This window comes from Triturus cristatus, chromosome 2_2, assembly GCF_964204655.1.
Source record: "Triturus cristatus chromosome 2_2, aTriCri1.1, whole genome shotgun sequence".
NCBI classification, from domain to species: Eukaryota; Metazoa; Chordata; class Amphibia; order Caudata; family Salamandridae; genus Triturus; species Triturus cristatus.
This window is the reverse complement of record NC_140582.1, coordinates 1,162,588,975-1,162,611,397: the sequence shown is the minus strand read 5'-3', so window position 1 is coordinate 1,162,611,397 and position 22,423 is coordinate 1,162,588,975. Positions and strand designations below refer to the sequence as shown.

General features: G+C 45.9%; 1 protein-coding gene and 1 long non-coding RNA gene across 3 annotated transcripts in view; one reads left to right on the top strand and one right to left on the bottom strand.

The window, feature by feature from the left end:
- The window catches only part of ADISSP (adipose secreted signaling protein), a 348,232-nt gene that overhangs the window by 40,122 nt on the left and 285,687 nt on the right, over positions 1-22,423 (bottom strand). The window lies entirely within an intron of this gene.
- Positions 1-22,423, top strand: part of LOC146863286 (uncharacterized) — a 93,821-nt gene that overhangs the window by 25,240 nt on the left and 46,158 nt on the right. Inside the window, exon 1 of one of the 2 annotated variants that reach the window (XR_014978234.1) lies at positions 14,027-14,285. The exons of the other annotated variant lie outside the window; for it this stretch is intronic. This is a non-coding gene — a long non-coding RNA (uncharacterized LOC146863286). Of the gene's footprint in view, positions 1-14,026; positions 14,286-22,423 lie in introns of those variants that run through there. 2 annotated transcript variants of the gene reach the window in all.

Genomic DNA, 22,423 nt, shown 5'->3' with positions numbered 1-22,423 from the left:
GCAGCTCCTTGATGCCGGTAAATAGATCACTGTGCTATATTAGAAGGATTGCAACTTAATGATCTCAGTCAAAAGCAGTATGCCACTTACCTACCTGAATAAAACAACCATCAGTGATTTGCACGTTACACAATGTGTTTTGCAGCAGACACATTAACCCTCTGTGCTACTTTATGAATCAGAATGATGGCCAAAATACAGAACTCTCCCGAACGGTTAGCCAGTTGAGTTATCTTAATGCAATATTATAATCCCTTCACAATTGGGCCCACCACCACCTCAGCAGCAGGTGCCTTAAACCTGTAAGATATTTTAAAATGCAGTCTCTTTATGACCAAATATGTAATCTAAAATAGCTTTGCTGTCACTTATGTTCTCCTTGCCAATTTATTTGCAGCAGATTTTTAAAAATAAATAAATGTACAAGTTGACTGTCGGGTCCTGATTTTCAAGGTCTGTCCCGCCGAACTCTACCCTCTTTCCTCTGCCACACCTGGACCCCCAATTTGAGGATTCTCAGAGTCATTTTTTCCAATTCCAGCACTGTTGCTGCATAATAAGTAGTTTTCAAGAGAATTAACTTGGCTTCTGACTCAAGCAGAACTAAAGGTCCTGGCGCTTTTCAAGGTATATGGCTAATCTTTTACTGGCGGATTGGCACCAAATGACTGAGAAATTAAACAATCCTAATACATCATAATTTCAAAGAGCGCACAAAGAAGAATTTATCCAACACCATAAAACATTTTGCAGTGAACGGAGGAGCGAAGCTATTGGAAGAAGGAAATTAGAACCGATCAGGTTCCGCCCCTTAATCAATACACAAGAGGTACAGCGTAACATTTTTGTTATGCATCTAAATGTCACCTAACATGTGCATGTCTCCAGTCAAAGCTCACCAGAGAAGAATCCAACAGTAATTAAAATATATTCAGCTGAACATAAAAGGAACTGAGAGCAGGCCAACATTACAAAATGGAATTGTCCATCGAACTCAAATTACTCTGCTGACAGGTATCCAAAAAAGACAAATAAATAATTGCTTCACAGGGTAAAACCATGCAGATTACTGCACAGACAGATAACACTCATAATAAACTGAAGTTTAAGAAAAGTGCAAAGAATTTTATACAAACACCTAATCCAAGTAATCTTTTGGTATGTCTTTTGAGTTCACAAGCATTTGCAGTTCCTTTTTGACACTTATCTGGACTTTTTCAAATAAACCTACATGATCCAGGTGCAGAATAGAAGTGTGTGAAAACCTCAGTATTTTACACACAGCTTGTCGAAGAGTATGTCACCTAGAAAAATGATTTCTATGTGAAGGACTTTTTTGTGAAAGATCACCAAACGTCTCATCTTTCAACAAAAGAAGTTTGCAGCAATGCAAAAACACCGTACACAAAGGGGAGCAAAAATAGGCGTACACATGTATACATTTACCTGTAGGTAAATGCTAAACATGTATAAGTATTGGAACTTAGGTGAAACACCTGGAAATACCATGTACATATTTTTTAAACTTACAATAGGTTTTCTATTACTTTAAAAAGCAAAAACTGCAATGTAATGGAAACTTCCTCTATCCCTACATTATTAGTATGCCTTTCCAAAAAGCATAACCAAGTCACTGTTAAACTAATTAGCACGCTTTCAACTAACTACACATACAACTGACTAAATTACAGGCAAAGTTACCGTCTGTATAAAAAAATACTACCTATTGGCTGATGTCACTAAAGAACTACTCATGGAAAATAACTATGTAAGCAGAAACATCTCTACTACATGCTCAAACAAACACTCCCCGTTGCATAGCAGGTGACCGATAAGTTATGTACACTACTCGGGGAAACAAAGTTTCAAACTGAAAAATGTAAATCAGATTTAATGGCGACTTAAAAAAAAAAAAAAATTATAGCAGATCAAGTTGTTTTCAGAAATCCAATCTAGTGCCAGATCACGGCATAATAGCTGAAGTTATGAAAGAGTCTCAATAGAATGATATTTCAATGTATTTAGATGATCACAACGGCACTAGCTCTAGGTAGAAGAAGCTCGACTTCGACTGCCCAAGAGCGAGAAGAGGGTCACCTGTCCGAGGAGATATTGTAAGATATAGAAGCATTGCGCTGTTTACTGTTGCATTGCAATACCATTTACTCTATAATTTCTCCTTTAATTCAAATTGCAGGTAAACAAATTTATTAGCCTTTTAGATGCCAAATTTGATTAATAGAAAATCTGAATAGCTGTCGATACTAATACAAATGACTCCATCTACAGGCTACACTGGAGTCTTTCCGGGGTTCGGACAGCTCCCGGCGAGAGGACGGTAATCACAACAGATGTATGAAAGCAGAAGGTGATTGTGGAAGCTTGCTCTTATCCCTAATTTTGGCTTCGGGTGCTTAGGAACAGGTTTTGGAAAGAGATATTTCTATGGCTGGGGGACCCTAAGATGCTAATTTCTCTTAAATTGCCGGTAGAAAAGGGAGAAATTGCGGCAATCACTGAAGACAGAAGACTGCTGTGTTTTGTACAGCTAAGTGACATGATATTCCCATTTTGTACTCTGCAGGTCGTAAAAGAACCAAAAATCCTGTGCATCCTTTTTCTGGTCATTTGTTTTTACTTAATATCACCCGTAAACTCAAAGCACTAGCACCCGCTGTTGCAAAACTTGCTCTTCCACTGCCACTGATATTTCTTTCCAGATGGTCCCTAAGCTGTAGTAACAGGCAATGGCTGAAGCAGGAAAACTCTGTAGCCACATGCTGGATGATGTAATGGACAAACGCAAAATGTGAATGACAGCTGAACAGATGATCAATGGATGAAGCGGGATGGCCCAAAGCACTTCCGCATGTACTTTTAATTTTAGAGGATGGGATGTCAGCTGACATAAGCAAAACAGCAAACAAACAACAAGCATTGAAAATGCAATAGGTCTCGCCTTAGATTAAGTTAAAGCCATTTGCTTTGCTAATAGTATTGTATAGCAAAGCAAATGGCTTTAACTTCATGAAAGGCGAGACCTATAGGGCCTGGTAACGGCAGAAGAGTGCACCCGGAATACTGTATCTGACAGCATGAATCGTGCAGTTGTGTGTGTGTAGAGTATGGTGGTTGTAAGTGCTCTAAAGAAAAGGGGCCACACGTGTGCACAATATGAGAGGAGGACATGCGTCTGCGCAAATTGGTGTGTGTGTGAAAGTAACCAGGGGCTGCCCCTTAGGAGAAGTGTGCACATAAGAGGTTACAAGTGTGCACAGCGTGAAGTATGTGAGACCAGACAGGAGCTGTTCTTTTGTGTGAGAAACAAGGTCACAATTGGTTGTTGCAGAGAGGAGCCAAAGTCTGTATGGGCATGGAGGAGAGGAGACCATTTGTGTGCAGATTATAATGTGTGTGTGTGTGAACGGCCGGGGTCTGTTCCTTTAATAAGGAGACGTGCGTGTGCAGAATATGGTGCTTATAAAAGCAGTTACAGTCCGGGGGGGGGGGGGTGCAGTATTGAGGTGTCTGCAGGTGCAGGCAAGGTATCTCTCTTCTTTAGTGACTGATACAGGGAAATGCGGGTGCGCAACATGGCATAAGAGTACAGAGGCGAGCTAATTAGAATTGTGTGCGAGTAAACTCGGGCTTGTACACCAGATTTAGGTGTTTGAGAGCAGGAGGGGTGTACACATGGTATGCGCGCACGTTGCTGCGAAAAGAAGGTGTAAAAACTCACAGCATATATCTGAAAGCACAAACCGCTTTGCTTTAGGCTGCGAATTTCTATCTAACAAAACATGGCGACATCGATACTTTTGTAACACTTGCTCAGACGACAGGAAACATATGCGAAAGCATGCAGCTTTTTTTTAGTGCAAAGCATCTAGTGCAAGGAAATGTTTAACACCTGTTGTTTTCCTCACAATTCTAAGAAAAAAGGTATGTTTCCTGTGTCTAAATGCTTTTCTTTTAAAAAATTGCCAGTTACTGTGCTACTAAAAGAGGCAATGCGACCTATTTACTTAGGTACGGTACACATTACACTCCACTGCGTGTGCAGAATATGGTGCTTATGAGAGCAGTCACAGTAGGGGGGAGGGGAGGTTATGTACAGCATTTAGGTGTTTGCAGGTGCAGGCAAGGTATCTCTCTCCTTTAGTGACTGATACAAGGAAATGCGTGTGCGCAACATGGCAAATAAGAACAGAGTCGAGCTGATTAGAATTGTGTGTGAGTAAACTTGGGTCCTGTACTTCTGAAATAGGTGTTTGAGAGCAGGACAGGTGTACATATGGTGTGTGTGTGCACGTCTGTGTGCACCATGCTGTGTGTGTGACGATGACCCCTGTGCAGTTTAGGTCCTAAGCCGTAAATTATTAAGAGCAGCCGTGTACAGGCGCGTGACAGTACGGCGTCCCAGAAAGCTTAGTGCCGGCTGCGGGCTTTTAAGTGCTTGAGGGAAGCCCCAATGCCTGGTTTCGGGGGTGTAAGAGTGGGGTTATTGTGTTGATATTGTGTGCAGGAAAATGTTTTTATAATTGACCTGAGGCACTGTGCACGTTTGTGTATTGCTTACATTAAAAATGTGTTCTTCCTCAAGCGTGAATCACAAACACATGTTAGATGTATTTAACTTTAAAATGACACATACTGTGCGGGGTTATTGTGAAAGCTTAGTGCTGGGTGTGTGCCTTTCACACTACAGAGTCCCAGAGAGCTTAGTGCGGGCCTTTGTGATATATCCGTGTTAGGCAGGCCAGCACCCGGGGTGATTCCTTCTTGAGCAGAAAGCTTAGTGCTGGGTGTTTGCCTTTCACACTACAGCGTCCCCGAGAGCTTAGTGCGGAGTACGGCCTTTGTGATATATCCACGTTAGGCAGGCCAGCACCCGGGGTGATTCCTTCTTGAGCGGCTGGTGTTTCCTCTTGGATCGCGCTTCTTCGCCATTGTCAACTACTGTTTACCGACTTGAAAGGAGATCGCTTGTGCATGCAGGCAAGGAAGAGGAGGCACCAAGGTGAGCGCACATGCACATCTGTTTGTCCATGCGCGTTCATTTTTTTGGCCCTCCGTACGCGTGCACATGTAGCCTTCAAATCTGAATAGATAGCAAAAGGCCCTCGCATGGCGAGTACAGCGCATGCGCTGCTAACGCCAGGCGAGACCTAAAAAATGTGCTTGCAATGCACAGTTGACAGTATAACTCATGCCACGATCATGTTTTGTTCTTTGAAGGCAGCTTTTTATCTATAGGGCCATCTGGTAAGGGGGGTTCGGACCATGGCAGGTGCATGAGCTATAGTGTGAAATCTGTGTTGCACACTATAATTGGTCAAATTGAGGTCCTTTTGGGTTTTGTGTTCGCTGAACCATAACTGGCCTTCAACTGTGGCTTTTTTCAGTGAATTTCATTTACCTGCCTCGTACCCATTCTGCACCGTGTACTTGACAGTCAAAGTTTCACCCTACATACAAGTGTCAAATTTTATGCAAACTCATCAACCGGTGCAAAATCTAGTAGGATGAACACTTCTTCGACCCTGGTCCCTTGAATGTGTGTCCTCAAATGCATGAAATTGAGAACAAAAAGGACTAGTCTAAACATAAGTTTGTGACAAATTTTGCGCCGATCCATCAAACGCTTCCAAAGTTATTAGTAAATCAAAAATATTTTGACACCCCCCTCACCTTTTTACTCCCCCGCCGCCCCCATCAGATTTGCACGAACCCTGGTATACCTGCATTAATTGTAATTTGCTAATTCTGCGTCTTTTGATGCAGATTCCATAAACAGCACCAACGCTATAGACAAATGAAAACCCTATTGCCCCCATTACCTTTGCCACCTCCTTGGAGGAAGCCGCAAAACTTGATATACCAATGGAAAACAAAACCTCCCAAGCGTCTGGCAAGTTTTTGTAGAGGTTTGTCACGCAGTGCTCAAGTTAAAATGAACCAATTCATGAAGATTGGTTGCAGAGGGACAAAGGCGTAAGAAATCAAAAAAAGGCCTTTTCACTTTAAAGTACTGCCGAACCAGAACTACACAGCGGCGGCTGCCACTGCGGATATGAACACACACATGGGAGCTGCTCTGCCAAGGATAAGGTCCGATAAGATTCTTCGGCTGCAGTGATGACCGGTGACTGTATGGCGCTAGGTATACCAGAATATGGATTGTTCGTCACATGGTCTGGTTTGTTGACAAGGACACGCCGTACTTTGTAGCAAGTGGGCAATCATGTGAATTACCTACTGATCGTCTAATGGGGGTAGCCTCTATGGGGACAGTTGAAGGGGGAATGTGGTTGGGGAACAGTAGGGTATTGACATGCCTAGTCCTTTTTAGTCTGCAATAGTTCACTTATATTGGTAACAAATGAACTGTGTTGGGACATCGTCTATTTATCCTGTGGGGTTAATGGAATCCTGGAGTTGGAAATTTAGACAAGCCATTTGGAATGTATCAACTGGTTGCTCCAGGGTCCTCACCCTGCCGGTTGCAGGTACTTTAACTCAATAATGAAGTCTGCTTACTTGTAGCTTTAGTCGTCCTCTCAGTGGTGACAACTTGGTAAGCAAGTGAAACGTGCTGCTATCGGCCTACCTACAGTCGTGAGTATCCATTCACACGTCAGCCCTTCCCATCACTTTAACCTTGCTCTACTACTTGTGCACTGGGCTAGCCACCTCGGTTGCCACTGGTTAAGGCCTCCCTGAAGGCTCTGCCTTTAGCCTCCTTTGTCCCCAACAACACTGCTTGACCTCAGCATTTTTTCACATTTGGTCCTTCAGGCATTGCATACATTTCTCTCCTTACTCTCCTACACTCATCCCTGCTCTTCACAATTGTATCTCATTCTCTTTTTCTACTTCAAATGCCAGGGTGTCTTACACTATCTCCATCACAACTTCAAGAAAACAATTCTCTTCACTCCACGCATGTCCACTTCCTTCCCCTCCATTCTCCCTCTCCGCATCAGTCACTATTCTAAGTGAGTGTGATCTTTGACCACTCCCCTTCCTGCACGTCACATGTCTGGTACTTAAAGATTTCAACCCAAGAAGCCTTATAACCTACTTATAATTTTAGAAACTATTCAATGTCTGGATTCTCTCCAATCTCACTTCCACATTAAGATTTATGTCCCCACTTTTTCACTTCAATTTTCTTCTCAAATTCTTCTGATATCTACCTGACCTTTCCCATCTGAAATGTTTTGGTCTCAAACACAGGGGCACCCTCCTCTAAGTTAATCTGTCCCTAGTGTTTCCTCCACCTTGAAAAGCCTCAAACCCTGCCTCTTTCTCATCACTTTGAAAGTCGGATCCAAACTGTGACACATGATTTTTGGATGATCCTTTATTTACAAAAGGAAAACCACGTTTCCTAAGGAAGCCCTGCTCTGCCTTGTGGTTCAAAATGAATTCAAAGCAGGGTTGTAGGATACTCGTCTGACCACTCCTGTCTGACCATTCACTGAGGTGACTTGGATTCAAGGGTTGAAGGACCTTACTGACCACGAGTGTCTAAAACCGGAGGGTTAGAGCTGCCCAACTTCTTCACTGTGAGGCGGAAGATGAAGACCGGTGGATGGATGAGGTAACAGTACTGTCTTTTTTTTTTTATTTGCTGGCATGTTTGAATCGACCTGATTTAAAGTCTGGTGCGCAAACACCCTGGCTCCAATACCACTTTGGCTTGCCGTTTTTGGAGTTTTGAACCCGATATTTTTGTAAGAGCACAGAAAAGTGGACTAAATGGAAAAACGGTATTTGCACCCACTCTTGAGTTTTATTTTCAACCAGGGCAGCTAGAAGTTGCAAGAAGCACAACTTGAGCTCAGCTTGAGACCAGGGCTAGCCAAAGAGTGCACAAATACTGTTTGCGTTCCATCGGGCGCGACCCTAAGCGCCCTAAAAAAAACCTGCGTTGAGAGAGGGTTTTCAACACCCCAACACTTCTACCTATCCTTGTAAGCAGTATGTCCGAGCTCTCAGCTGGGCGGGCACAGGGCAGACCTATTGACTCTAAACAGACCCGCAGCATCATAGGGATGCAGGGCGCATCATTTCTGGTCCAGCAGGTGATGTATGTTTGTGCCGCAGGACACTGCACTGTGCAGCCTGGCACAGACATCACTGGGGATCTGGGCTGCCGCGGCTCACTCTGCGGACCTGCCCGGACTGCTGATTTTAACAAGATGCAGCAAAGTGAATCGAGCGCAGTAACGGCAGCCTGCCGAATTCGCCCCTCCCCCCTCAGCCATTTCCATGGAAAACAAGGGCAGCTAATGGTTTCTGATTTTACACCATAGCACAGAGCACCCGAAACCTTTTGAACACGTGCCAGAATCGTCTCAATATTCACAGGGCTGCCACCAGCTTTCGCCCATGCTGCTGAACCTAGAATACAGGCAGAGGACTACGCATGCTCCCTGCCTGCTTCCTGTCCATGCTGCTGAACCTAGAATGCAGGTGGATAACTGCGCATGCTGTCTTTAAAAGTTGGAAAATGCCTCTTGTGGAGACGCGTATAGATTTGGCCTTCGGTTAATGTTTTGCGTGCATGATATGAGGTGGTGTCCGGTCCTGCTTTTAAGCCTTACTCCCTTTCACTTGCCCAATTTAGAAGGAGGGAGAGGGAGAGAGAAAGAGATCGTGTTCGTTCATCTCTTAAGATATCTTTTCCAGTTCCACTTTCTTTTCCTACTGGAAAAGATATCTTAAGAGATGAACGAACACGATCTCTTTCTCTCTCCCTCTCCCTCCTTCTAAATTGGGCAAGTGAAAGGGAGTAAGGCTTAAAAGCAGGACCGGACACCACCTCATATCATGCACGCAAAACATTAACCGAAGGCCAAATCTATACGCGTCTCCACAAGAGGCATTTTCCAACTTTTAAAGACAGCATGCGCAGTTATCCACCTGCATTCTAGGTTCAGCAGCATGGACAGGAAGCAGGCAGGGAGCATGCGTAGTCCTCTGCCTGTATTCTAGGTTCAGCAGCATGGACAGGAAGCAGGCAGACAGCTTGCGCAGTTATCTGCCTGTATTCTAGGTTCAGCAGCATGGACAGGAAGCATGCGTAGTCATCTGCCTGTATTCTAGGTTCAGCAGCACGGACAGGAAGCAGGCAGGGAGCATGCGCAGTTATCCACCTGTATTCTAGGTTCAGCAGCATGGACAGGAAGCAGGCAGGGAGCATGCGCAGTTATCCACCTGTATTCTAGGTTCAGCAGCATGGACAGGAAGCAGGCAGGGAGCATGCGCAGTTATCCACCTGTATTCTAGGTTCAGCAGCATGGACAGGAAGCAGGCAGAGAGCATGCGTGGTTAACACTGCCTTAATTCGAGGTTCAGCAGCATGGACAGGAAGCAGGCAGAGAGCATGCGTAGACATCTGCCTGTATTCTACGTTCAGCAGCATGAACAGGAAGCAGGCAGAGAGCATGCGGAGTTAACTGCCTGTATTCTACGTTCAGCAGCATGGACAGGAAACAGGCAGGGAGCATGCATAATTCTGTCTCGTTGAAGGTGTCATGCCGGGCCCACGCTTCTGGGATTCTAAATAGTATTGTGCGGGCCTATCATAGCCTGTCGGGATTTTGACTTATAATGGTGGGACTAAAGTTTATAACGAAAATAACCATACGGAAGATGGAATGAAGTTTGCGACAACAAGAACAAATTTAAGATACCACAGACTATTGTTTTGGGCCGCATGCACGGTGGAAATACGTTTAATTTGTGCTTAAACATAGAACATTCGTTGGAGATAAACTTTTTTGAAAAAGCTAAGCTGATAAACTCTTATCTAAACAGACTGTGAAAATAGGAGGACTATGACTATAAAAAGCGGATAACAAGTGCCGCATTTCTGGAAACACTATTGAGAAACAAACGTCTGAATAAAATATAGATACCCTAAAATCTGAAAAAGCCCTGAGTAAGTCACAAGACGTGACGAAACACGTGTCGGCTGTTACTTATTTGGATCAGGACCTTGAGACTACAACTATCCATTTTATGAACTGTTCTCTAGACGTATATCTATTTAGGGAACATTGGTTTTCTCTCGGTCTCGTTTTAGAATTGTGATGTTCTTCTGTACAAAGCCTTTCTAAATTAAAAACTTTTGATACGTATTATGTGAGGACCTCAATTTGCTTTGTTGCCAGTGATACTTTGATGATATTCTATGGCTGTCTTTTGGTCAAACACCAATATGAATAACAGTTATTACTTTTGAGTGCCCGGATATTTGTACATAACATTGTTTATCAAGGTGAATGCAGTGCAGGATCTGTGTAGCTTGGCATCTAGGTAGTAAGGTGCATTTCTATCCTGAGTGGCACCACAACAAATGGTTGCTTTTGTTTTTTACAAAATATCACATTACAAATGTTATTGACTACCCAGTCTGATTATAAAAATTCTGTTGAGGTGCGCTTTCCTTTACATTACTACCGCATAATTTGTTTATGCGTAATTATCTGCCTGTATTCTAGGTTCAGCAGCATGGACAGGAAGCAGACAGAGAGCATGTATAGTTTTCGAGGTTCAGCAGCATGGGGCAGGAAGCAGGCATAATGCAAATGTATTTATCTACCTTGTCTTAGGTTCTGCAGCAGGAACAGGGAGACAGAAGGCAAAGTTATCTGTCTGTATTCTAGGTTCAGCAGCATGGACAGGAAGCAGGCAGACAGCATGCGCAGTTATCTGCCTGTATTCTAGGTTCAGCAGCGTGGACAGGAAAGCAGGCAGAGAGCATGTATAGTTATCTGCCTGTATTCGAGGTTCATCAGCATGGGGCAGGAAGCAGGCAGAGAGCATGTATAGTTATCTGCCTGTATACGAGGTTCAGCAGCATGGAGCAGGAAGCAGGCATCCTGCAGATTTATTTATCTACCTTGTCTTAGGTTCAGCAGCAGGAACAAGGAGACAGCAGGCGAAGTTATCTGTATGTATTATAGGTTCAGCAGCATGGACAGGAAGCAGGCAGAGAGCATGCATAGTTATCTGCCTGTATTCGAGGTTGAGCAGCATGGGGCAGGAAGCAGGCATACTGCAGATTTATTTATCTACCTTCTCTTAGGTTCTGCAGCCGGAACAGGGAGACAGCAGGCGTAGTTATCTGTCTGTATTCTAGGTTCACCAGCATGGACAGGAAGCAGGCAGAGAGCATGTATTCTAGGTTCAGCAGCATGGACAGGAAGCAGGCAGAGGGCATGCATAGTTATCTGCCTGTATTTGAGGTTCAGCAGCATGGGGCAGGAAGCAGGCAGAGAACATGTATAGTTATCTGCCTGTATTCGAGGTTCAGCTGCATGGGGCAGGAAGCAGGCAGAGAGCATGCATAGTTATCTGCCTGTATTCTAGGTTCAGCAGCACGGACAGGAAGCAGGCAGACAGCATGTATAGTTATCTGCCTATATTCGAGGTTCAGCAGCATGGGGCAGGAAGCCGGCATACTGCAGATTTATTTAGCTACCTTGTCTTAGGTTCTGCAGCAGGAACAAGGAGACAGCAGGCAAAGTTATCTGTCTGTATTATAGGTTCACCAGCATGTGACAGGAAGCAGGCAGAGCGCATGCGCAGTAATCTGACTGCATTATCGCTTCAGCAGCATAGACAGAACTAATGCTTGCTCAAGGCAAGTAACTGTTCCTTAACTAATCTGTATTCTTGCACCTTGAGAGTGACAATATAAATGTTTACAAAAACAGCCGAACAAGCAAGAGATGCAGCAGTTGTCGCAAACTTCAGGTCTAAGTGCATTACTGCAGTGTTTATGCAAAATGCAACCACACTCCATAATAGGCGTGCTTGGTGCGATCTCCGGCAGGGAAGGGATTCCTTCTTGTCTAGTTACAGACAAACGCACACCATTAACCTCAGGAGAGATGCATGGGTTTGGAATCAAACCTGTGTACGTCCAAATACAACCCACACGGGATTGGGCAAGAGGAAAGGATCAAGAGACGATAATGGGAACCATGGAACTGGCAGTGAAGTCTGCGTTGAGTTTACAAGGGGCAGTGAGAGATATCCTGTGGACTCACTGCGCAGGCGCGACTCCCGGGGCTGGGAACTCAGCACTTGAATTGATGAGCGGGAGGTCTCCGGGAAGGACACTGGTTCCTACATGGATACCAGATTTGAATTTGCATCGAACCGACCAGAACAATAAAATGAGCGTATTGGCGGTGGATAACCGTGGGTGATTGGGTAAAGGTCAAACCAGGAAGCGTAGGTCATGGTGCCTCAATTTCTAAGGGGCCGCACAAAGTGAAAACAGGAGGTGGCAATGGGGTGCAGCCAGAAAATGGCGAAACATGGCGTCGGAGGTGTGCAACTCTATTTCCGAAGGGGGGGTCCTGCAGGAAAGCGATGGATGATGAGGAAGGCTCTTCACAACCGACTTGCATTGTTAGGAGAATGGGCGAAGGCGGGGAAGTGACAACAGAACTGTGGAAAGGGCCATGGGAAGTGCTACCACGGGACCTCACCTGTTGTCTGCATGCAACGGGTCTGTGCCGCTTGTGAGGAAAGGAGATTATTAAGGCCTTGCAGACCCCCGGGTGGTTGGAGGATTCCGTGTGTGGTGAGCTTTCCTCCAACGGGTTACTGATGCCTTAGGAGTTCATGGTTTCTTTTGGGAGTCTGTGGGTTTTGTGATGTGAATTCATATTGTCCTTTTCAATTCTCCACCCTGGAGTGACAGATGTTCTTTTGACTATCTTTGATGGTCTTTGTGTCCAGTTGCTGTCATATGAAGAAAAGGAGACGTGTAGTAACTTTGACTCAGAAGAATATTCCCCGTGTAATGGAATTCCAGTGCGTGGTACGGTGTTCCGCGTTTGTGCATCTTGGATTTGCAGTGTCAGTTGGAGCTGTGGTGCCTTGGCCCTGAAGGTGTTCAGAGGGTTGTTACGTAATAAACTTCCTCTGTTTAGTGATGGAAAGCAGCATCTTCACCTACAACACCGCCCCTTGCTAACAAAACACCCCATGGAATGAATTCATTAATGCAGCCCTGTCCCTTTCCTCCATTTGGTTTCTGGATTTCCACGCTCTAGACACAGGGAAGAAGGCAACACACTTCCACTGTTTGGGAAAGCGCTATCCTCCATCTCAGGCTGTGCCAGGCCAGGTGTGACCAAAATGTTTCCCACTCAGTCTCACACAAACACATAGTCCCACCACTGAACCTGTGCTAAATATAAATAAATAATAATAATTTAAAAAAAAAAAAATATATATATATATATACACACACACACACATCTCAACATACACACACATCCAGTGTAAGGGTCTGGCCACACGCACAACAGCAGAACTTTAAAGAGGAGAGGCTCACAGGCTTCACTCAGTGGAGCAGGTAAAAAGGTCTGGTCTCAGCATTAATATTCCAAAAGATGATACGCGGTCACCACAGCTGTATACGCTTCACCCAGGATGGAGAGAGCGGTCCTCTCCGCACAATGGGGGAACCCTTGGTGCACCCCTCCAGCCTCTGGGGAGGTCCAGGAGCTGTCATTGGTATCACCCTTGCACGAGCTACATTAGCATGACACCAGGAACAAAATAAAAGTCAGGATACCGGCTATCCATGCCGTTAGGCACTCAGGGAGAAGACACACCCATATACCACCGAGGGGACTTTCTGCCCTAATAGAGGGCAGTGATATTTCATACACCAGAGGTAAGTCATTTGAACGGATTAGAAGGCGCTTGAGAAAATACAGAAATCCCAGTCATGGTAGAACAGGGTGAACTCTACCTCTAAGAGTTTAAAGGTCATGTTTGATGCCTGTGACATCGCATTCAACTATAGATCTCTCCGGCTGCTGGTGGGGAGGGCTCCAGGGGGCTGTCACTTAGAACATTCGTCAGAAGGCCCAGCTGGATTCACAGCCTTTCCGAGCCGCGTGTTGTCGTGTTCAGAGGGCCGTCCTTCAAAGCCAGTGCCGCCCCGGACAGAAGCACGCATGCGCATCTTCGGAGCCAGCTCCGCCATCAGCCGCGACGGGCGCTCACATTATCTGCAATGAAGACCGCATTAAAAAGTCCGCGTGCCTTAATTCTGTTAATGAGCTCCAGATCTGAACCCGGCAGCTCGGAGTCGGCATCCATTTTACTTAATGGCCCAATAATAAGTACCTGGAAAACACAAACGCTTCGTATCACACCAGGACGATGGAATAACCATCATTCTATGAAGAAACCCGGCAACACTGCTCACAGCTGGACCTGTGAGAAAGGGAACCTGTAAGGTAAGTCAGGAGTTCTTAGCATGGCAGGGCATCCGGGAGACAGCAGAGTGCGCATGCCTACAGCGAGCATCTGTAGCCTGCACCCGCAGGTTCGAATTCAGACAGGGCCTACTCTGTCTTTCATCCTGCCGAGGTCCCTGGCTTCAGTACCTTGTAATTGGACAATCGTAGCACTTGATGGTGACGGACATACTACATGGAAACACAGCAGTAGCGAGCACCCCATATCGCACGTGGCTTGATTTGTAATCCATTTTGTGTGCACGTGAATCGGTTTTCACTCCACCTCAAATTGTGTAAAGTGAACAGATGCATTGGTGCGCTGAGTAGAGCGCTTGTGAGCAAGGTCACTTTGAAAAAACATGTCCTCGTGGTGTAAGGGATTTTTTCAGTGGTTTAAATGAACACAAAGATGTAACAAGCAACCCGGAAAAACAAACTTTCACAAAGCCCAGCGTCCTTTAAACAGGGGGATCCACTTAATGTTCAGAAACGTAAAATGTCATTTGTGGCTTACAAAATTCGAGTGTGCCCTCCTAAAGTGGGTGCGTGAGGGGACATCCTGACAGCTCACCTGCCATGCTCCGGCAAAAGGTTCACAGATGCGCGTGTGCAAACCCCCACGATACTTGTGACACTGCACCTTTCTAGCGTTTAGAAGACCCCAGGGTAGTCTAAAAGTAGCATTATATAGAGGTACGAGTGTACCTGATCATGGCAGCAGCAAGAGAAGGCGGGGGTGGGGGGGGGGAGGGAGGGAGGGGGTGTTACGTCGCCGCTGGCAGCCCTGCCTGATGCCCCGAGGGGATCTCTGGTAGTAATCGTGCACAGGGCGGCCACTCATGTCATCTGGTCTGATGTGCTGCTATCAAACACTTCAATACTAATATTAGAAGCTCCGGATGATTTTCATTGAACACAAGTAGCTCTTACGAAAGAAAATGTTGGAGACCCCTGCACTGGGGCATTACAAGGGAACAATCCCGCCTGATCACATGGTACATCTTATGCACAGGCAAAAACCAAGCACGGTCAGTAAACAGAGGCACAAGCGGGTACGAGCAGAATAGGGGCAGGAGTACAACAAACAGGCATGTGTAGCAGAAAGCACGGATCAGGAAGACTACAGGTGGTAGGAGAACAATGGAGTAGGCACATGAAAAGGAAGTAAAGCAGTAAAAAGAAAACTTGTAAATTGTTCGCAAAGAGCCATGAAGGGCAGACAGCGAGTGAGCAGGAGACAAGAGGAGTACTAGATGGTCAAATCAAATCAGATCAGGTGTTTGTTAAGCGCGACTACTCACCCGTGAGGGTCTCAAGGCGCTGGTGTGTGTGTGTGTGTGTGTGTGGGGGGGGGATTTGCAGGTTCCAGTCCATCAAGGAGGGGGTCCGTCGTAGAGGCAGGTTTCGAGGTTTCTTGCGAAGATGGGGAGCGATGTTATCTGTCTGAGGTGGAGCGGAAAGTCGTTCCAGGCTCTGGCCGCACGGAAGGAGAAGGAGCGGCCTCCCGATCTGGTCTTTCTGGTGTGGGGGACCACAGCGTAGGAAAGCTGGGCTGATTGTAGGGTCCTTTGGGGTGCGTGGAATTTGAGTCGGCTATTTAGGTATGCTGGTCCGGTGTCGTGGAGGGCCTTGTGAGCGTGGGTTAGCATCTTGAAGGGGACTCTAGCTTCGATGGGGAGCCAGTGGAGTGTGCGTAGGTGCTGGGAGATGTGGCAGTGTCTTGGCAGGTTGAGGATCAGTCTTGCGGCGGCGTTTTGGATGTTCTGTAGCTTGCGGGTGAGGTTTTTGTTTATTCCGGCATAGAGTGCGTTACCGGAGTCGAGCCTGCTGGTGACCAGGGCGTGAGTGACGGTCTTTCTGTGTTCGAGGGGGATCCATTTGAAGGTCTTACGTAGGAGGCAGAGGGTGTGGAAGCAGGAGGACGAGACAGAGTTGATCTGGCGGTCCATTTTGAGCTCTGAGTCCAGGATGATTCCCAGGTTGCGTGCGTGGTCCGTGGGGCTGGGTGGGCTACCGAGGGCAGGGGGCCACCAGGTGTCGTTCCAGGCATCTGGGTTTGGGCCCATGAGTCAGAGGCGTAGCAAGAGCTTGTGGCGCCCGGGGCTATCCCTCAGATTGCCGCCCCTGGGGGGAGGGGTGCTGGGGAAAAAGGACGGCAAGCACTTGAAAGAGGTCCGAGAGTCGCGTAGTAATCGCTGCTAATAGTTACCTCGATCATGCAAGTTACATGCACATACATGACACGGTCCAAAGCTACACAGTTGAATACACCAGTGACCGGCAGTACAAAGGAGAACACACACACTGCTTGATTTATCTGGGGACTCAGAAAAACTACATGCGACATCCATCAGAGAGCTGCGTGAACAATTACAACACGAAAGGACTGCATACCCCATATCACCTCTACATGAAGTTAGAATTTTTGAAATCCTGTTTTATGCTGCTAAAGTTTTGAGAAATTTCAATTTTATGCTGTCTGAAAAATTTTCCAAGGTAAGTTTGTCTTTACCTTCCTTACGAGTTTTCATTCAATTCTGCTATGTGCGGTAACTCCTGGAACCACACTTATTGGACTTATGAGTTTTGGAATGAGAATCATGTTCCCTTGATAAATGATTTCAGGCCAAATCTACTGATATCTATCAGGAGAAAAGCAGAAGATGGCATTTAGGTGCAGTAAGCAGCAAGATCTGAATGTTAGTCCTTATTACTGGGGGAATAACCACTCGTAATGAAGGGTATAGCAACAACAAAACAACAAAAAATTCAAAATCCTTCCCTTCTATCCCTCCACTACACTTTTTCTATCCAAATAACAGACTAACATGTCCACTACTCAAATAAATGTCCTATTTCACTATACTAATTCGCCACTAATCCTTTATGGGTTTCGGAGTAGCGTGCTACTCGCCGAAAAAGCACATTAACACCTCAACAGGGGTAGCAAGCGCTATATAAATGCAAACCTTTTTACCTCTTCTACCCCTTCGGTATCCTTCTTAATCCAAATAATTGACTAACATACCTACCACTCAAATTATTAAAAATGACTTGCATATTTCACTATACTACTTCACCACTAACACTGTACGGGTTCCAGAGTAGTGTGCTACTCGCCGAAAAACGCTTCAACCCCCCCATCAGAGGTAGCAAGTTCTAGATAAATCCAAACCTTTTTTCCCTTCTCCATATCTCCACTATCCTTCTCAATCCACATAATCTGACTAACATATCCACCACTCAAATTACTTTCAAATTTTCACTATACTAATTCACCACTAATCATTTATGGGTTCCGGAGTAGCGTGCCACTCGCTGAAAAAGCGCTTCGATGCCTCCTTATGGGTAGTGAGTGCTATATAAATGTAATTACAATACAATACAAAAAATAATTGCAAAAGTGCCATCAACACCCTCAAGCAACCAGGCAAAGGGAAACTATGCAACCAAATTTAAACCCATTCTTCCAAACTCCCGACCTCCACAAAGAAAGTTGGTCCATATCAGTGTGTCAAAGGCAATATTGAAGCTACATGAAATCAACCACATCTGGCCCAAATTCTGGGTTAAGCTAGACTTTAGGTTAAAGTTGTTAGATATATGAGGTGCTGCACCTCGGCCTCCTCTTAGATATGTTGCAGCTTTGGTCCAAACCACAGAGAGCAAATGCTGATTATGCCAGAAAACAGAAGCCAAGGGGTTCACAGGAGGAGCCCGAAAAAATTGAAAGGATACTAGCAAATAAAAGCAAAAATCCTCATGTGTGCATGGGAAGCAGTTAGAAACACACGGGAAAATGACTTAAACCCCATTATTATTCACAGAACAATATGGACCTCACAGACCTCCCCAGTGCCCAGTTGGCAATGTCTTTCTGTGTTGTAGTGTGACGTATCTCAGGCTGAGGCGGGCTAGACTAAGGTAAGAAGCCATGGCAGGAGTAGAGTTTTGGCTTCTCGTGGGGGCTGGGCTTCTCAGTAAGACTGGGTGGGGGCCCAATTCGGTTAAAACTAAGTAGAGACCAATGCCCCTATGCCCAGACCTAGGCTAAACCTTTTTTTCCTTGAATTGTTCTTGAAATCACTGCAGAGATGCAGGCTTCAAAACCGGTGACGGATCATACTACTTACTAGTGGTACAGTTTAAGAGCAACAAAGCATTATGGGGAAGGAGGGACGCAGTACTTCACATCTTCAAGTGACCCTTTGACATCAGTGACACCTTCATCAAGTCCTGCTTTTGTGACAAACAGAACTTTGCTTTCTGCTGTTCTAGGATCCACAGAAGCAAAATGGTCTTGGCTAAAAAGCCAAGAATGGATGAAGGTGTCACTTATGACAATGGGCGGTTAACACGCTTACTACTTTCATAGGATTAGCAAGATAGGGTACCATCTTACAGATTCTTCCACTGATAGCAGGCACCTGATCACATAAAAAGATCCCGAGACGGAAGCACCGTTTCTGCTCCACTGCACCACTTCCCACAGACTTAATTAAGATCATTGCGAATTCATGATGTGATTGTGAACCCAGACCAAAGGGTACCCCCCCCCCCCACCCAAGCTCTCTTCAAACGGAATACAACTGCATGGGCAAGTTCTCTGGCTGGGATTTGTAACTTTTTTAAATCTTGAAATACGCCATTGGCTTTTCTAACTGGGATATTTTTTTAGCCTGAAATGCAATGTCATTCTTGCACAGCTTTTTAAATTTTGTAAATATGTTAGATGCGCGCTTTTTACATGTTTATGCTTTTAATTAACTAATAAACTATTACTAGTCACTTGAACTGTTCATAGATATGACTGGATAACATGGATGCGCTGTCCTTGGGCTCTGGAAAAAAACACACATACACACACGCACACCACACATACACACACACACCACACAGACAGCACACACACACCACACACACAGACACACACCACACACAGACACGCACAAAACAGACACACACACACATACACACAAACACACACCGAGGTTAGTAGCCCTATTGTGCAGGGTTTCTAATAACATTGCACTGAACTAATGTTATACATGAGTAAGACATCTTAGAATGATGATTTCGCGTTTCCTGCTGCAATCATTTGAAGGGAGGAGACAGCACAATGCTACACCATCCAGAACGACAGTAGACATCACCCCCGAAGCAAAATGTCACACAACAAACATGCACAGAAATATTCTTGCCACACATTAACACCTCCAGAATCATGCTTTCGTGATACAGTGGAAAAAGTCTTTGCATCAAGAATTGCTTTAAGTTCCCCCAAGGACATACGGCCAGTCAAAAATGTTCTGTGATGCAACCCCTGGGGCCTCGTCACTTGAAGGGAGCTCTAGGGCTGGATCAGTAAACATTATTATCTGGCATTATTCGTGTGCCCGGTGGTAAGTTAATGCAGTGCTTAATATGAGCAACTGTTTTCATCGTAATATCTATGAAAGTGGATTTGTGGCGGAGCCTAGGTGATGATTCCACCCCTCTGAAAACGTTCAGCTAGCTCCTGCTGCTCTCCTCTTTCTTACCTCACTCACTTCAGGGTCTCACACTATGGCAGGCAGGGATTGGTTCGAACTTCTTTCACTTCTGCTGCACTGCAGCAGCCAGCAAAGCAAAATCGCCCAGCAGCAGCACTGCCACTGCCCAAGGCCAGAATTGACTCCTCACGAGAGCGCGTAGTGGTGAAGCGTGTGACGTGTCACTGCTACGTTCTCATCGCAAGGGCTGGCCAAAATGTAGCCCAGGGCCCTCATTGGTAGCGCTCGCGCGCTACCAATGACGGCCCTGGGACGGACCAACAGTCAAGCAAGTTTTCGCACAAACAACGCGGGACGTCGCGGCGGCAATTTTGGCAACACTGCAGGCGCACTGACTGACTGGCGCAGCAGTTACAACAAAAGCAAGCAGGTCAGGACAGGTGCGCGCTGCTTGCACTTTCAAACTTTAACAGCCTGGGCCGTGCGCGCGGCACTGGTGGTCCGTTGCGGCTGCCTTTAAAATTCATTTGGGGACACTGACGCTACAATGACTGATAGTAGTGTCAGTGAGTAGTGTCAGTGAGTGTCCCCAAATAAAGTATAAAGGCCGCCGCAACAGGCCACCTATGCCGCGCGTCTGCCCCCAAAATAGTGCCGCCTGGGGCGGCCCCCCCCCCCCCCCCCAGCTACGCCACTGACAATATACCCAACATCTCCCATGGAGGCAGAACGGAAACCTACACCCTTCAACCATGCTGTCTGAAAGGGCCCCAGGAAGTCGATGTGAACTAAAGATCTTCACAGCCTCATCGGCGATATAAAGCGCTATATTCATTCATCAATGCAGTACAATACAGTACCTACATACCCTTCCTAAAACTATCCCCTGAAATGTGCTCGCATTCCCTGCTCTAAGGTGCTGAATCACTAAGAATCTTGCCAAAAAAAGCATCTCTGTGCCCTCTTTCCTCTCCCCGCACCCTCTGACGGTTTATTATATTCAATATTTCAATTTTTATATCCTTCAATATGTGAAGGGTACTGCACTGCCTCAGCAACGGGCATGAAGTGTAAAATGAACTATATATTCAAGCACCAGGGATAGAGAGAACCTGTTTTTTTTCAAATAAACATTCCACTCGCAAGTTAGAAAGTTCTAGAGGAATCAATAGTAGATAGTGTTGAGAGCTATTTCTCATTATGCTTTGTCTGGGAATGGAAAGTTCCATGCCAGCTTAGTGTGAAAACGAACACCAAAAACGCTGTCCGCGATTAGCTGCGGTCTGTGATACATTGAGGGATGTCAGAGCCCTCTTTTTCAGACCCCACCTGCTCTAGGTCCACATACAATAGTCATATTTAAACATACAGAGAATCTCAAAGAATTAATATAGTCGGACACACGCAAGCACCTGATTCTTCATATAACATAGCACACGCTGACTGGAAATGTTTGTAGGGCAATACAAAACAGAAACTACGTTTGATTTACTAAAAATACAGATTGGTAGCGAAAAGGCCACCTATGACACTTCTCTGTCCGGAAGTACCCCTCGTTGCACCAATTAATGGGTACGTACATCTTGTAATGACTGTAGTGACAAACGTGTATTCAGTGGAAAACCAATAACAATTATTCAACTAAATAAAGAAAATTATTTTTTTTAATCACCCGAAACTAATTCCTTTTCAATGGCACACTGTTTCATTGTCTACCACAACAGGCACATTTCAGCTTCCGGTATAGTCACGACCAGGCGCGCAACACCCATTGGACTCACAGGGCTTCAGCCCCCCCCCCCCCCCCCCCCCTCTCGTGTGTGGCAGCCCGGGATGAGACACCTTCCCGGGCAAAAAAGCAGCCGCACCCGAGCACTTTACAGGTCTTTAAAAGACCATTTGAATGTTAATGAGGCCTTGCTGTTGTGTCACCCCTTCTAAGAGCCCCTGCAGCTCCACTCTGCCTATTGCTTAAAGTTCAGCCCCCCCCGAAAATTTTGCTCAGCCCCCCCCCGAAATTTGGCTCTAGTTGCGCCTCTGGTCACGACTCACCTTAAGTATTCTGAATCAAAAATCATCCTGATGGCTGCACCAATATCCCTGTGCTGCCTGTGCCGGAAAAGAGGCGAGCGCGTGGTGGTGGAGCGTGTGACGTCACTGCCGCGCTACTTTTTTTTACCGCAACGCAAGGGTTGACTAAACATTATGCCCAGGGCCGTCATTGGTAGCGCTTTCGCGCGCTACCAGATTGACGGCCCTGGGATGGGACCCACCACATACAAGGTACGTCACGCACGCATGCTGCACTGCAGGCAGCACAATTTACAATCAGGTGTGCTTGCTGTTCCGCGCGAGGCCCCCAGTGGCGGCGACCTTTATAATTTATTTGGGGACACTGACACTACTGTGAGTGTCCCCAAATAAATTATAAAGGCCGCCGCCCCCAAAATAGTGCCGCCTGGGGCGGACCGCCCCCACCGCCCCCCCCTAGCTACGCCAGTGCCATGAGTACTTCCGTTTTGTTGGTGTTTATTTGTAGGCAGCTGTTTTTCATCCATTTGTCAACGGCTTCCATGCCTTCTCGAAAGTTTTGTCTGGCGGTGTTGGGTTCGTTGGATAGGGAGAGGATGAGTTGGGTGTTGT